The sequence below is a fragment of the Mustela erminea genome, chromosome 21 (assembly GCF_009829155.1).
Source record: "Mustela erminea isolate mMusErm1 chromosome 21, mMusErm1.Pri, whole genome shotgun sequence".
Lineage (NCBI taxonomy): Eukaryota > Metazoa > Chordata > Mammalia > Carnivora > Mustelidae > Mustela > Mustela erminea.
Window position 1 is genome coordinate 1456382 of NC_045634.1, and position 10663 is coordinate 1467044.

Genomic DNA, 10663 nt, shown 5'->3' on the forward strand with positions numbered 1-10663 from the left:
GTTCCTGCACTTTCTCACTTAGAGCACTCAGCACACACCCTCCTTCCCCTAATCTTCCCGAGAACCAGACAAACTAACTTGGATTTCATTTCAAGGATTATTCTTCCTCCCACTAAGTCTGTTGTTGCTGCTGCTGTTAAGTTTGCTTGTCCATTTCAATACACTCTATTAATTCTGTAAAATGGGCTTCTGAAAATTGCAGTAATTTGTTTTTGTTTTTGTTTTTTAAGATTTTATTTATTTGACAGACGGAGATCACAAGTAGGCAGAGAAGCAGGCAGAGAGTGAGGAGGAAGCAGGTCTCCCTGCTGAGCTGAGAGCCTGATGTGGGGGCTCAATCCCAGGACCTTGGGATCATAACCTGAGCCGAAGGCAGAGGCTTTAACCCACTGAGCCACCCAGGCGCCCCTGCAGTAACTTGTTTTAAATAGACTATTCCTCAATTTGATGCTTTTTAAATGTTTTGCATTTTTTAAAAAACTCTGAATCAAGCTTCTCTTGCACCTGGGCAGGTTCTGTGTGCCTGTTCACAGAAGGGCTGGTTTATGTCTTGGTGCCAACGCATCATAAATAATGAGTCGAGGCCTCCTGCTCCTGGCTGAGGTAGACAGTCCCGAACTGTAATGATTTTGGAAAACCCTCATTCCCTCCCTACCACACATAGCACCTACCTGGACACCAAACAAGGTGGCCCATTATCATAAAACCACTAGGCACATCTCTCTAAAAACATTCCCTGATCTTAAAACACAGCCCACTCTACAGAAATGACAGCAGGACTCTATACGGGGCTCTGTGCACCTGGCTTGCCTTCCTGTGAAACAGATCTGGGGGTATTAACCACACCTCCAACTGGAACCAAATTAAAAAAAAAAAAAAAAAAAAGTTTGTTTTCCTGTGACTCCAGCTACCTCTTGACGATCTAGAGAGGAATGGGCAACAGCTAATAATTCTGACTTCGCTCCTTGCTAACAGAGCTGCTGCTTTTGGAAAAACCCTACAGTAGGAGACCAAGGAGCTACAAGCACGTAATAAGGCACCTATCCTGAGTTCCAAGCTCCCTTTGTCTCCTGGAATTCATCCTCTTCTGGCCGGCCTGGGTAGCCACCCAGTGTGACAGGAACCCTACACTGGCACCAGCTCACGGATCGCCCAACACCACGTCTGTCCCAGGCCCCAAGAGGGAGACCCAGAAAGTAACATTTTAAATGAATTCATCACATTCTACCTCAAATTTAGACATTTTTTCTTTTTTTTTTCCTTTTGGATATATATATTTTTTCCTTTTGGATATTTCTTTCTGCCCCCATAAGGGGGGGGGGTGGGCAGGGAGAGAGAAAAGGGAAAGAATGGAAAGGGACAGATAGGAAGGAAGAAGGGGAGCGAGGTGGCCGGCCAGCTCAGTCAGCTAAGCGTCCAACTCTTGACGTCTGCTCAGGTCATGATCTCAGGGTCCTGGGATGAATAACCCTGCGAGGGGCTCCATGCTCAGTGGGGAGTCTACTTCCCCTCTCCCTCTGCCCCTTCCCCCTGCTCTCAGGTTCACACACATGCACCCTTTCTCTCTGTCTCTCTCTCTCTCACTCGCTCAAATAAATAAATAAATAAATCTTTAGAAAAGAAAAGAGGGCAAGAAGTAAGAAGAGGAAGAACACCATTGTCCGTAGCACCTACTCTGTCTGGTGGCTTGGCTCTTTCCTTTCTAAAAGTTCCTTTAATTCTTTCTAAGGCCTATAAGGTATGATTACCCCCACCCCCTCATGTACACAAAGAAGCTACGCGCTCAGAGATGTTCAATGATGAGAGCAGGAGCCCCAGTCAGGCAGTGGTGGAGCTGGGATTCAGACCCCAGGACTGCCCAGCTCCCAAGGCTCAAACGCTTTCCTCTCCACTGTCTTCCTAGCTGTCTCCCACTGCTTGCCATCTCTGTAGTGTCCAGCAGCGCACCTTAATCTGAGGAGCGGATGATGAAGATGTGTTGACAAACGCATGAATGGTTGATTCCAGCTTCACACCTTAATATTCTGCAACCCACACACTCGATTTTATTCATATATTCTATTTATAACCTGCCTGCAAAGTACCTTGATAGGAAGTTAACTGTTGTACAGAAATAAGTTGTACCACACTGTATTGTATTTCGAGCTACTAGAAAAAGCTACACACAAAAATCTATAAATAAAAAATGCTGAAGCAGACTTCCTGATAAAAATTCATTTGTCACCTTGCTCCATCCTGTCCAGAAATGGATATAAATACAATAATCTAAGGAAAATCAAAGTTTTCACATTCTGTGAACCCTCGGAACACTAACATGTTTTCTAGACTGCTAAGGCTGTGAGTACTCATGCCAGAAACGATGGCACAAAGGGTTGTTGTTGTTTTTTTTTAAAGCTTTTATTTAAATTCCAGTTAACATACAGTGGTAGTATTGGCTTCAGGTGTTCAACACTTTCATGCAACACCCAGTGCTCATCTCAGCAGATGCCCTCCGAACTCCCCATCACCTTTCTCATCCGTCCCCCCCACCTATCCAACTCCCCTCTGGTAAAGTTTGTTATCTAGAGTTAAGGCCTGGTTTACCTCTCTTTTTTTCCCTTTGCTCATTTGTTTTGTTTCTTAAGTTCCACGGTACAGTATTTGTCTTTCTCTGACTGACTTATTTCACTTAGCATAATACTCTCTAGCTCCATCCATGTCATGGCAAGTTTGAAGGGCAAGATTTCATTTTTTTTAATAGCTGGGTGATATTCCATTATCTTGTGGGCACACACACACACACACCCCACATCTTTATCCATTCATCAATCGATGGACACTTTGGCTATTTCCATAATTTGGCTGTTGTGGATAACATTGCTCTAAACATTGGGGTGCATATGTCCCTTTGAATTTGTATTTTCCTATTTGGGTAAACACCTGGCAGTGTGATTGCTGGGTCTTAGGGTAGCTCTACTTTCAACTTTTTGAGGAACCTCCATACCATTTTCCAGAGAGGCTGCACCAGTTTGCATTCCCACCAACAGTGTAAGAGGGTTCCCCTTTTTCCAAGTCCTCAAAGATGGCACAGAGGTTAGGAGCTCAAGTCGCAGATCCAGAAAGGCCTGATGTGAACCAAAGGCACAGGCACAGAACGCACAAACTGCCCTGGGGCAGGCAACACACCCTCTAAACCTTAGTTTTCTCATCTGCAAACTGCAAATGCTAAGAGTGCAGGCTTCCTGAGGTAGCTGTGCTGATTCAATGAATGACTCACAGCCCACGCTTAGCAGAGCAGCTGCTAGGTGGGTAAGGGCCCCTAAGTGTTAGCCATTTTTATCACTGGAGGAGAACTATAATGGAAATGCAACAAGAAAGCTGAAATGAATCACTTACCTTTGCAAATGCTATTACAAGCACTAAATTCACCTGAATCACCTGTTCCAGATTACTGTGGTACTAAAATGATCTGCCCTGAAAGCAATCCCATCAGTAATACAAAAATAATAACCACCACCACCAACAGTGATATTTACTATGTACCAGGCACTTTTCCAGACAAGAGCATCGCACGCAATTGTGTACATGGTGCCACACAAGAGAGCGTCCAGCAGGAGGTGAGTGAGGTTGAAGTCCAGTTCACTCCCTGTTTAGGGTGCCACCAAGGGCACCCCGTGGGCTGGCAGCAGCTCTGTTTACATGCATTAACTGATGCATTAAATTTAGCAAACCTCTAACAAATGGGAGACAGAAGTTAGAAAGTCACTTTTGAGAGTACCCAGGACCCAGGTCGAAAACCACCATTTCAGTAATCGCATTCACAGAGTAGATGAGCGCACCCCAAAGTCACACGTGAACAACGCCTACTGTTAAGCGGCACAGCCCTGTACCACGTGGGAACATGAAAATCAGGCAGGCCCTAGTGCTGGGTAGAAATAGACAGTTCCCCTCCACCTCCTCCCGGCCTCCTGCTTCCCTCTTCCTACATCAACTCAAATATCCCTGTGTGTGATAATGAAACAAAAGTATCATATTTGACCCCAGGATAACCAAATGTTACATTTAACATTGTCTAAAATCAACAACAAAAATCATCTATGTGGCAAGGTGATGCTTCTCTAAGTGATAGGTTGCAAACACTCCACTGCAAACTCCAGCAAACGGTTACCATTTCTGTCCCTCCAGGAGGCACCTCCCCAGCGGCGGGTCCTAACAATGACTCCCAGGTATAAAGACCTTCATTTCCTGCCACCTCAAGCCTCTATAATCTCGGTGAGCTCAGGGGCTCTGGCCCAAACTAAAACCCCTCATCCCGGATATAGCTATATACCTATCATTGTGGCTTAGACCCAGCATCAACCTGGGAGGGAGAGACAGGGGGACACCACACCCTCGCAGGCTGGATGTGTGACAGTGAAAACAGTAGTCTTCCTGCTCCGGAAAAGTATTAGTTTATGCAGACAGGATCTGTGTAACTTTTTGATATGCTCAGAATCCAAAACATAATCCAGACATATTTCACTTAATCAAAGAAAAGTGATAATAAAAATTATCTATGACCTTTACACAAAAGTTATTCCTCTTATGCAGTTCCCTAAAGAGTCCAGATCCAGACCTTGGAAGAAACACAGTGAAAAACAGATGGCCTTGTTTTGAAATCTCACCCTGTAAAAGTCAAAATTGAATGTCCAATTATTTTTTAAATTCAGAAGCATTCTGCTAAGAGAAGAAACCGCTTGATAAGAGTTTGGGTCTACAATACAACGCTCTCTTTCCTAACTGTTGTTAATTTTACATTAAAAACTGATGGTGTTTAGTTTGCCACTATAATTAAATGTCACAGAAAACCTGGAATATTCTCTTATTCATTTGCAAACAATATGGCAATATTTTCAGTAATAATGTGTGTTTAAATATATTGTCAGTATTTTTTTCTACCAAATAGCAAATTACATCTGACAAAAACACCAACACACCTTTGAGTTGTTCAATCGTCTCAGTGACTAACTTCATTCAAATTAGAGTTTCGAAATAAGAGGTCTTTTCAAAAACTCACAGAAGAAAAGTGCCTTTCAATGACGCATCTTGGAATTCAATGAAACATATTTCTTAAAGCTGGGATTTAATATGGTCCTCGAAAGAAAGAAAGGGAGAGAGAGAAGCGGGAGAGGGAGAGAGGGAGGAAAAAAGGAAAAGGGAGAGAGGAAGGAAGGAAGGAAGGGAGGAGACACCAGAAGCTTCTACTAGCAGGAGAGCATTCCTTGAGAAACAACTTGTATTATTATTAGTGCTGCAAATACCTATTTAGGAGAGAAAGCAATTTTGAACACATTAAAAGATAAAAAATAAGTTTCACCAAAGACATACCTAAAAACTTGAAGATAATACAATAAAATTGTATGTTTGCTTTATTAGAAAATTTTTAAAATCATATATTTGAATATAAGGATGTGCACAGTAAAAAGGCCATCCTCAAATCTCCTGTAAACCCCTAAAGTGATTCTAAAATGGTACCGAATCCATCATTTAAGATGGCTTTCATTTCTTTTTAGGCCTTTGGTAATGCTTTTCACACAGGGTTGCCCTTTTGTAATAAAGTATTCTGTGTCAAGAACCAAGGAAGTTTAATTCCTTTGCTACCTTAAAGGACAGAATAATGGGCAATAAATGCCAGCCCAGGGTGATACACTATGCAGAGGAGGCCCCTAGCGGTGAAGCTGCTGCTCCAACTTGGCTTTATACATGTGCTAAGACTGCTTTATCAGGAGGGCAAAATCAATAGGTAATAAAGTCTACCTGAGCTTTGCTTCTTTAATAACCTCTATTAACCCTAATATATAGTAGGGCCATCATTTAGAATCCCAAGTTCCTTTCATCAGGAATATGTATATTTATAAATAAAGGATGTGACCTGAAGAATAACTTCATTACATTCTCCATTTAAATTAACAAATACTTGTGGGTGCCCGGATGGCTCAGTGGGTTAAACCCATGACTTACAGTTCAGGTCATGATCTCAGGGTCCTGGGATCGAGCCCCGCATCTGGCTCTCTGCTCAGCAGGGAGACCTGCTTCCCCCTCTCTCTCTCTCTGCCTGCCTCTCTGCCTGCTTGTGATCTCTGTGTGTCAAATAAATAAACAAAATCTTTAAAAAAAAATTTTTTTAATTAACAAACACTTGTGAAACCCTTACACCCTGCTAGGCACTGAGCTGGGGGCATGGAGTCAGTTTAAACAGGAGAATGAGCACCCTCACAGAACTCCCTGTTATTTCTTTTCAGCGTAATCATGTTACATTGAGGGCAGAGCCAGAACGATAAGTGGACTGGGAAGTACAATTCACCATCATATGACCTTGTGATGGGTTCTCACCAATAGGAAAAACCAGAAAACCCAAAGTATTGCCCACTCCCACCCTCAAAGGGTCAGCTCCTCACTTTCCATATATATAGGGCAGCATCTGAGGTTCTTCAACAAAATGAGGTTGAATGAATGAATGGAAAATAAGATTGCACTGGATTTTTTTTTAAAAATTAGGATTCTATTTACTTGACATAGCACAAGCAAGAAGAGGCAGGCAGAGGGAGAGAGAGAAGCAGGCTCCCCACGGAGCAGAGAGCCCGATATGGGACTGGATCTCAGGACCCTGAGATCAAGACCTAAGCTGAAGGCAGACTGAGCCACCCAGGAACCCCAGGATTTTTAAACTTAAAAAAAAAATTAAAAAGTTGAAACATCCCAGAGTTGAGGATTCCCAGAAATAAAGGAAGACGGAAGCAGAAGACAACATTTATGAAGGACTTCATGTGCTCCAGGCAGTGGGTTAAGTTTCTAAATGTTGTTTCATTCTTCCATAAGGTGAGGAATATTATTGGCATTTTACAAAATAGGAAACTATAGCTGGGAAAGGGTAAGTGACTTGCCCAAGGTTACTATACATTGGAAAAATGGGAGAGGCTGCTTGGAGCCCAGATACCTGGGATGGCAAAGCAAATGTTTGCTTCACTGTAAACTGGTGAATCCCAAAGTTTGAGATTTTCTTTTGAACCCCATTAGTGCAGCTTGCAAGCAGGCATATGAGCTTAGGAACACAAAGATGAACAGAATTAAAGTATTTCAATACTGTATAACTTAAAGAACATATTCAATGCAGAGGAATTATTAAATATTTATTGGGTATGGCCCACCTCTTGCTTTCCAGGAACTGACATTCTCTGGGAAAACAACACAGGATCCCATATACTATTAAGCATTATTACACGTGTTCGAGTCACTATTCATGACTAAGGCTTTATTATTATTATTATTTTTCCTATACGCTCTATTCCCAAGTTTGAAAGACTTTTCTCCTTCCAATTAGCAACAAGACAGCACTGCCCAGGGCTTATTAATGCTCACGGTGCAAGTAATACTATAATAATTATGACTGCCTTATATGAACAATGTTTACAAAATCCAAGAAATCCAGTAGAATTAAATTTAAATTTCTAGTAAAAAGGCGTGACAGAGCAGTTAATTATCTTTATCATCTAGACCTACCTAGCGACATTTAAGTAAAAACTACTCCAAGGCTTTGCAATCAGAAAAAGAGTGGGGTTTGTGGAATAACCACTCTCGCGTTCACTCGTGTTCCCAAGCCTCAGTGTGTCCGCACAGACACTGCGGTGAAATTCTCTTCTCTCCCGTCGCTCCTCCTTCGCACGTCGATGGAAAGAGAACTTCAAAGTCACCGACGCGCTGCAGGTGCGGGAAGGGTCGCGGCAACAACTTCGCCTTGTCTCTGCGCAGCTTTCCCCGCTCCCGGCCCTTCGAGACCCCCCAGCCCCGACCATGCCCGCGGAAGCGTCTCTCCACAACAGCACAAACACCTGCGCGGGGCGTCCTGCGGATCGCGCACCCCCTCGGACACACGCCCCGCCGCCCCGCTCCGAGGCCGCGAGCCACCGGCCGCCCTCGGCACGCCCCCCGCGCCCTCCCCATCCCGGCCAAAATAACGCCAATTCCGGCAAAGTCGTCGCGCGGCACGTGTGTGGCCACTTTTGCAGGAGGGTCCGAGAACGCAATTAAGCCGGCAAAGGCCACGACCGAGGGTGGCGGAGCCCCGGGGACCGCCGGCGCGCAGCGGCCGCGACCCTCCCCGGCCGCCGGCTCCGCGTCCTCGCGCGTCCACCTGAAGGCGCCCGCCCGCCGCCGCGCCGAGTCGCCCCGGGCCCCGCCGCCGCGCCGAGCCCCTCCCCCGCCGGCGCCCGCAGACCCCCGCGGCCCGCGGACGGCGCGAGGCCGGGCGCGGCACCGTCTCCCCCGCGGCACCAGCCGCCCCGGGGTCGCGGGCCAGGCAGCGCGAGGAAGCCGGGCCGGGCTCCGCGGACCTGCGAGCCGCACCGACGCCCCCGCGCGGCGCACCACACCCGGCGGCCCCGGGAGGCGACCCGACTCACCCCGAGGCGCCCTCCGGGCTGCCCGGCCGGTCCCCGCGGCTCCCGCCGCCGCCGAACTTTCCCTCCTGCGCGGCCGCCGCGGGCTCGGCTCCACCTCTCGCTCCGGCAGCCGCGGAGCCTCCAGGGACCCGGGAGGGGGGCGGGGAGCGGCGGCGGCGGCGGCAGCGGCGGGCGGGCTGAACCTCGGCCAAGCCCCAGCGCCCCGCCGCCGGGTGGGAACCCGCGGGCCGCGAACTCGCGCCGCAGCTGCCGGCCGGGGGTCGCGCTCCGCTGCGCCCACCCGCTTCCCTGCAGTGCGTCCTCTGCCCCGTCGGGGCGGGGCGCCCTGGCGGAAGCGGGCCGCCTCTCCTCAGGGGGCACGCCCGGGGGGGGGGGGCGTGGGGTCCCCTGCAGGTGACCGGCACTGAGCTCTGGACGAGTTGAGGGAAGGGGCCGGGACACGGCGGCACGCCCGGTACCCCGGAGGACAGAAGGTCGTGTGTCTTTCTGCAAGTTTGTAGTCCTCGCTCTTTCTGGACAGTTCCCCACGCCCCTCCCTCTGTTTCCCTCGCCCTCAGCGGGAGCTCTCCCCTCCTTGAGGCAGCTGATTTACCAAAACTTTGCAAATTAGACTTTGAAGCATTAATCCTGCAGTCGGTGTCTTTGTGGCCCCTGTCAGAGCATCTTCACTAGAGAACCCCTACTGACAGCGAAGGTCAAACAGCCTTTGGCTCTGAGACCCCACCACCAGAATCACCGGAGAGGTGATTCTGTAGGGACCCCTGATGACCACGGCCCCTGATGGCCCCCAGGAGGCCTAGGTGGAGAAGGCGCAGAAGGACTGAAGTCAGCAAGTGGGCTCTTGAGTAATAAAAGCCCCTCACACGCGCTTAGACCCTCTGGATTCCAGCACTTGTAAGTGTTCCAGCACTTCTCTGGGTGGAGGGAGTGTGGGGTTATGATGTTTCCCAATTCTCAGTACAATGAAAGAGACTAAGGAGGAATCACCTGAAGAGGTCATCTCTCTACTTACAGGTACAACTTGCAGAGTCCCCCTGCCTGAAGAACCAGAGCTAGAAACCAGGACTAGGATAGGACTCCTGATGCAGTGCTCCTTCCACTGTCTGACCAGCAGAATGCTCAAAGCACCCACGTGGGAGGTTTCCAGGCACCAGACTTTATGTGGGCATGGGATAGTAATTCTGGAAGCAATAGGCAGTTCTCAGGCAGCCACCAGGCACTTATTTACCTGCAGAGAGCATCCCGGAAGCAAGCCTTGCTTCCTACTAGGACTCCCTAACACACCAGGCTCAACCTTTTTCTAACCCATGCTGCCCTGGGACTTCAGGTCGCTCTGTACCCACCCCACACCCCTGAGAGGGCTAATCACCCTCCTGACAGAAGGCCCCACAGCAATTCAACTGGGATTTCAGAAAGAAGAAGGTGTTTACCAAATGAATGAAAAATACACTATCTGTCCTGTTACTGCCCCCCAAAAGTTGCAAGGTTATGGAGCTCATAAATAAATGGTTAACTTAGCATCCACATATATGTAGGTACAAGTCATTGGCCAAGCCTCCTCCATATTTTACCTCACAGCAACCTCGTGAGGCAAATCACATGACAATCCCCAGTGTGCAGATCGAGGGGCCACATCGAGGCTGCAGTTAGTGGTGAGCTGTGTAAAGGTCAGAACCTGCACAGTCAAGTCCTCTGGGTAATCAAGTAACCCCTTCCAGGCCTTTCCAGTTGTTCTAAACACATTCCCACACCTTCATGTATTGATAGGTGGGTTGTTAAAGCATCAATTTTCTTTCCTCCTTTTCTTCCATCTCTCTGTTCAATGATGTCTCCAGAATCTCAATATAATAGGGCTGAAGGGAGGAATCTGGTTTAGAAGATGGGCCAAAGACTTGAGTAAGGGCTGCTGTGCTGGCACACTCGTAGGCTCAGATTCCAGGTTCACACAGAACTGGTTGGGGAAGGTGATGAGGCAATGCCACGGCTGCAACCATTTCTAGCCATCTAGGAGGAAAAGGGAAAATGCTTGAGGATTAATTGCATTTCCTTTAGGGGGGCATAACTTACTTGTAAAGGTACCTGAAGAGATTCTCCAAATAGATCAGCACAGCAATGTATGTGTCAATGTGAATCAGTGTAAGTCTGTATATCAAAAGTCGTAAAGCCAATGCTAGCTAAGTGTCTGGGGCCTCTGGGTACATTGTGACAATAGTTGGTACATGAAAAAATATGGTAGTCGAAGCTAA

At 47.5% G+C, this 10663-nt stretch overlaps 1 protein-coding gene across 3 annotated transcripts in view; it reads right to left on the reverse strand.

Moving 5' to 3' along the window:
- CSGALNACT1 (chondroitin sulfate N-acetylgalactosaminyltransferase 1) overlaps positions 1-8714 on the reverse strand; it is a 334333-nt gene extending 325619 nt beyond the window's left edge. For 2 of the 3 annotated variants that reach the window (XM_032328782.1, XM_032328786.1), the window contains exon 1: positions 8418-8699. The gene's annotated coding sequence lies outside the window, so the exon portion shown is untranslated. Of the gene's footprint in view, positions 1-8417 lie in introns of all 3 variants that reach the window. The other variant, XM_032328788.1, reaches the window with a different exon arrangement.
- Positions 8715-10663: the final 1949 nt, after the last annotated feature.